Source organism: Balaenoptera borealis (genome assembly GCF_965194805.1).
Source record: "Balaenoptera borealis genome assembly, chromosome: 3".
Taxonomy (NCBI): Eukaryota; Metazoa; Chordata; class Mammalia; order Artiodactyla; family Balaenopteridae; genus Balaenoptera; species Balaenoptera borealis.
In genome coordinates, this window is record NC_138866.1 from 27,972,306 (window position 1) to 27,978,328 (window position 6,023).

Here is a 6,023-nt window from a genome sequence, read left to right on the forward strand (position 1 = left end):
GAAATAAAAACTGGGAGCTAATATTCAGGGACTAATAAAAACAATAATAGAGATTTATTTGCTCTGAGTTTAACTTGTACCCTCAGAAAGAGGGCCTTTATTGAATGCTTTGTGCAAACATTTGAAGACATGATAAGTTTAATCCTAAAGTTCTAGACCATAGATCTCTTGATTTTCAGTTTAGTTGGGAATCTTCTCACTGATATAAAAAAAGCAAATTAAAGAAAATGTAGTTGGGCAAATCAATCTTTTAATATCATTTAGGTGGCAGACCAGTTCTTTGGGGAATTAAAAGCAACTGTCTTTGTCTTGCAAATCTCTACAAATCAGAAATGTAAATACAGCCCACAATGACTGAGCCTAATTGGCTCTACCAGGTAGAACCCAAAACCAAAGGGGGAAAAAAGGACGGAAAAAGGACTTTTTAAGCTCAAACCCCTGTAACAGCTCCTCATAGCCTCCTTGAGGATTCATCAAGGACAAATACAAAACTTAAAAGTCTTTTCCGCAAATAGTAGAGCCTTAGTCATCTGAGCAAATAAATTTAATGTATTCCAACTGTTATTTATAAACTAGTAAGTTTATATTGTAATACCTGATTCATAACTAAGTTTTAAAGTGAAGCTATGAAATCTCTAGTTATTTCTGTTTATATATCTGTGTGTGTATTATACGTATATGTCTCTACCTCCAGATAGTATTATGAAAATTAAATTATAAAAGAGCCCTATTTGACTTACAAGTAAGTGCTTACAAATTAAATATTTCTAAATATAAACGAAACTGACCAAAATGAATTTCAGGTTCACATGATCTGGGAAATATGAAGTATTAAATCAATATCTGGTATTAAAGTTAGTTTAGACTTTTTTTTAATATAAATTTATTTATTTTTGGCTGCATTGGGTCTTCGTTGCTGCGAGCGGGCTTTGTCTAGTTGAGGCGAGCGGGGTTGGGGGGGGCTACTCTTTGTTGTGGTGCAAGGGCTTCTCATTGCAGTGGCTTCTCTTGTTGCGGAGCACAGGCTCTAGATGCACGGGCTTCAGTAATTGTGGCACGTGGGCTCAGTAGTTGTGGCGCACGGGCTTAGTTGCTCCGTGGCATGTGGGATCTTCCCAGACCAGGGCTCGAACCTATGTCCCCTGCATTGGCAGGCGGATTCTTAACCACTGCGCCACCAGGGAAACCCCTAGACTTGTTTTAATTGTCTTTGGAGACATCAACATTGAGCATGGTACATTTATTGTACCTACGTTTATTGAAGGTCAATAAATTCATGTTATTTCTGTTGCAGACTTAGCAAGAAAAATTAACCTTATGACTTTTTCATAAGTTATAAAATAAAGGTAAGTGAGATGAGTTTATTTAGGAATAATTATGTTTTGGGTATGTCTATCAAAAATAGTTTCTTCAGGGACTTCCCTGGTGGTAGAGTATTTAAGACTCTGCAGCTTCCAACTCAGGGAGCAGGGGGTTCAATCCCTGGTCAGGGAACTAAGATCCCGCAGGTCGCATGGCACAGCCAAAAAAAAAAAAAAAAAAAGTTTCTTCAAAGTTTTGGTAACTTGAAACTTTAGAGTTTTTCTAAGTTAAGTTAAATTATGGAATTCATTGAATATTCAGGTCATTTCAAAATAAAATAAAATACTGGAGTGTGGACTGCTAAACAGGTCTCAGTTCGCCTACTTTGTCTTCTAATGAGAAGGAAACTAAAGATGTTTGGGTTTATTAGACACATGTGCCTACCACATGAGGAAAGAAATTATGCTATGAAAAGATGTATGTTTCTAGAGGTTATGGAATGTTCCTAAGTTTGCCTATCAGGAAATGCTGGTATGACAAACAGGTCACAATTACTTGCTTCTCAGTTTTCCCTAGAGATTAAGGTTTTTTTGTTTTTTGTTTTTAATTTATTTATTTTTGGCTGCGTTGGGTCTTCGTTGCTGCACGCACCACGGCATGTGGGATCTTCCCGGACCAGGGCTCGAACCTGTGTCCCCTGCATTGGCAGGTAGATTCTTAACCACTGCACCACCAGGGAAGCCTGAGATTAAGGTTTTTAAGGGTTAAAATTGTAATATATATGTATATATATATATATATATATATATATATATATATAAAACTAAAGTTACTGGGATAATAAGGGAAACATTTTAGTATGAAAGGAAAGTAGGATGTGTGTTTTCGGCAAAAGAAGGTATGAGGAATGGAAATGCATTTTGTTAAGGGGAAAGAAAGTGATTTTGTCCCAAAGCTGGTTATTTTTAAACGGGAAAGAAAAATAAGGGCTAAACTAATATAGATACAGAAAGTTGTGGAAGGTTTGTAGAATGGAGAACCCTGAGGAAATAATTTTGTGCATGGTCAGGCTGGGATTGGAATTGAATTGAGTTAGGTAAATGAATTTTGTTATTGAGGGTGGGCTGGTGCAGGACTAGAGTTTGGTTTTCTCTCTGTGTTAAGAGAACAAAGTTTTGGGCTTCCCTGGTGGCGCAGTGGTTGAGAGTCTGTCTGCCAATGCAGGGGACACAGGTTCGAGCCCTGGTCCGGGAAGATCCCACATGCCGCGGAGCAACTAAGCCTGTGCACCACAACTACTGAGCCTGCGCTCTAGCGTCCATGAGCCACAACCACTGAGCCCACGTGCCACAACTACTGGAGCCCGTGCACCCAGAGCTCGTGCTCCACAACAAGAGAAGCCCGTGCACTGCAACGAAGAGTAGCCCCCGCTCGCTGCAACTAGAGAAAGCCTGCACGCGGCAACGAAGACCCAAAGCAGGCAAAAATTAAAAATAAATAAATAAAATAAATCTAAAAAAAAAAAAAAAAAAAAAGACTAACAAAATGTTTAAAAAAAAAAGAACAAAGTTTTCTTGAAATGTTGAGCTAATTTTTTTTTTTTTTTTTTTTAAACATGTCTTTCTGAAACAGCTTTTACAACAACTCTGATTCTGTGATTGGAGTCCATATTGTTTCCTGTAGGGTCACTGAGAGCTTTTTTTTTTTTTTTTTTTTTTAATTTTTATTTATTTATTTATTTATTTATGGCTGTGTTGGGTCTTCGTTTCTGTGCAAGGGCTTTCTCTAGTTGTGGCAAGCGGGGGCCACTCTTCATCGCGGTGCGCGGGCCTCTCACTGTCGCGGCCTCTCTTGTTGCGGAGCACAGGCTCCAGACGCGCAGGCTCAGTAGGTGTGGCGCACGGGTCTAGTTGCTCCGCGGCATGTGGGATCTTCCCAGACCAGGGCTCGAACCCGCGTCCCCTGCATTGGCAGGCAGACTCTCAACCACTGCGCCACCAGGGAAGCCCTGTTGAGCTAATTTTGATAATAGATTGTGAGTTTCTTTGCCTTCTAAATCATCCGTATTTTCCTTAAAAATCTTTTATTGTCACTTTGGTTGAATGAACAAGTATTGTTTCACAGTGACCAAAGATCCTATTTGACTATGTTTTAAAACCTTTTGAGGGACTTCCCTGGTGGTCCAGTGTTTAAGACTCTGAACGCACTTCCACTGCAGGGGGCATGGGTTCGATCCCTGGTCGGGGAACTAAGCTCCCGCATGCCGTGTGGTGTGGCCAAATAAATAAATAAATAAAAACTTTTGATATCTCTGACAAACTTCCCCAAGTCAAATTCTAAATAAAGTTCTTTTGCTCTCTAGCCACCTTTGGGATGCTTCAAAAGACCCTCAAAACATCCTGAAGAGAGATATTAAACTAATTAGGTTTATTTGGTAAGTTAAATTACATGGGAAACATTGTCCAATACGTGGCCCTAACCTTTTTAGGTTATATTGTATGAGTAAATGTCATTAATACAGATATTCCAAAATTTATTTGGAATTCCTAAAACTCTAATCTGTCCTGGTATAATGTTATCAGTCATAATTCTAGTTATTACGTAAAAATGTTGTATGTCACAGAAATATCCAAGTTTCTTGTCAGTTGCTTTGTAACCATGCCATCTTAAGTCCCCAGATGAAGGAGGGCCATGTGCCTGGCTCCCGAGTCTGTTCCCACCTTTTGCGCTGTCTGCCCCCGCTTCCTGGGCTCTTGCTCCTCCTGCGTGGAAACCACAGGTGGGCTGACTCCTGAACAGAAGACACTGCGGAAGACAAACATATGAAGGAGGAGAAAGAGGCACCCTTGTTAGAGGACGCTCTTGTCCTCCAAACACTCCCCTGTATCTATCGCCATTCAGCTCAGCACTTAATATTCTCCTGTTCATAAATATATCCATCTATTTAGTTCTTGTGTCATCATCTCAACTGCAAAGCTTTGTTGGCTGAGCCCAGAATTGGCTTTTCATCATTTGTTTCTACTTCTGGGAAGGTAAAAACTGCCCTGGATGGACTTCCCTGGTGGCGAGTGGTTAAGAATCCGCCTGCCAATGCAAGGGACATGGGTTTGAGCCCTGGTCCAGGAAGATCCAACATGCCGCGGAGCAACTAAGCCCGTGCGCCACAGCTACTGAGCCTGCACTCTAGAGCCCGCGAGCCACAGCTACTGAGCCCGCGTGCCACAACTACTGAAGCCCACGTTCCTAGAGCCTGTGCTCTGCAACAAAAGAAGCCACCGCAATGAGAAGCCTGCGCACCGCAGCGAAGAGTAGCCCCCACTTGCTGCAATTAGAGAAAGCCCACGAGCAGCAACGAAGCCCAACGCAGCCAAAAATCAATCAATTAATTAATTAATTGGTTTTAAAAATCAGTCCCTCATGTCCTTTTATCACTCTCTGCCTATTCTTGGTGCATGCAGCCATCTATCGGCAGCCCGTTGGGCCTGCGGAGCCTGGAATAAAATCTCCCTTTCATGCTCCACAGGATCCTCTGGCAGAAGGGCCCCCTGGGGTGCAGTCAGTACCTAGCAGGGTTTCTCTTAGTTCTGCACCCTAGGGCCCCGGCTGTTCAGGCCCTTCCTTTCCTGTCCTGTTTTTCCCTTGTGGCATCCCAGCCTCTCCCCTCGTTGATTGCCCGGAGGCCTATGTGTATGTCCCTTTGCAGAGAGCTGCATGCCTCTTCCCAGGGTAAATCCCCTGGGTTGATCGTCCAGGAGGATTTCTGGCAGCTCCCAAGCCTCTGAGTGTCCCACTTGTCCCCGAGATCTAACTGAGGGCGGGGCAGCTGCCAGCCCCTCTCCCCCCACCCCGCCCCCACAGCTTTAGGAGGCTGCATGGTTTGGCCACCTTTCTCTCCTGCTCATGTGATACCTTTGCCATTGTCCTTGCTTCTTCCTCTCAACAGTACGAGACTGAAGGACCCAGGGTTATTATTTCGATTTAGAACACAGGAGAGGCTCAGAGGTTAAACACCTTGACCCAAGTCCCATGGATATGCTTTCATGGTCCCTCATCTAGAGCCTCTGAGGCCTTAGGACACTTGCAATTTTGTATCTTACTTCCCTCCAAATAGGACTGCTGTGCCCACTACTCTGTCCCTAGTGCCTTGTCCCACTACCTGGTACACAGTAGATGCTCAATAAATGTTTGAAATTGTTAAATAAATGGATGAGTTAGAGAAAGAATATTCAGTCATTCATTCATTTATTCATTCAACAGTGGCTTGAGTGACCCTTTGATGGGTCCTGGGGATAAAAGACGAATAAGATACCATCATCACCCTTGAAGAAATCAGTCTTGTGGGGAAGATAAACTTGTAAATAAAAAGTTACAACACAACGCATAGAGTGCAGAAATGGAGGAATGTCTCATGTGCTATATGAGAGAACAGAGGTTGTAGACTCTGCCTGGAGGGTCAGGAAGGCTCCAGGTAGGAAGGGACATGAAGGATGAGAGGCTGTGCATTTGCTGGAGTGTCGGGGGTGAGCAGGGTGAGGGCAAGGCATTCCTAGAGCCGGCGGTGACAGTGAGTCCTGCAGGGACCCGACATGCTCAGGGGTGGCCTGGGGGAGCCCTGTGTGGGCAGAACTTGAAGGCAGGCTCTTGGGCCTTTCCTTTCGGCACATAGAAGTCGGAGATCTCCCACGTGTATCCCCCAGGCTCTGGGTCCAGGAGGGTTGTAC

General features: G+C 43.4%; 1 protein-coding gene across 2 annotated transcripts in view; it reads left to right on the plus strand.

The window, feature by feature from the left end:
* The window catches only part of ABCD4 (ATP binding cassette subfamily D member 4), a 31,951-nt gene extending 26,426 nt beyond the window's left edge, over positions 1-5,525 (plus strand). Inside the window, exons 20-21 of one of the 2 annotated variants that reach the window (XR_014242291.1) lie at positions 3,665-3,736; positions 3,974-5,525. The gene's annotated coding sequence lies outside the window, so the exon portion shown is untranslated. Of the gene's footprint in view, positions 1-3,664 lie in introns of both variants that reach the window. The other variant, XR_014242290.1, reaches the window with a different exon arrangement.
* Positions 5,526-6,023: the final 498 nt, after the last annotated feature.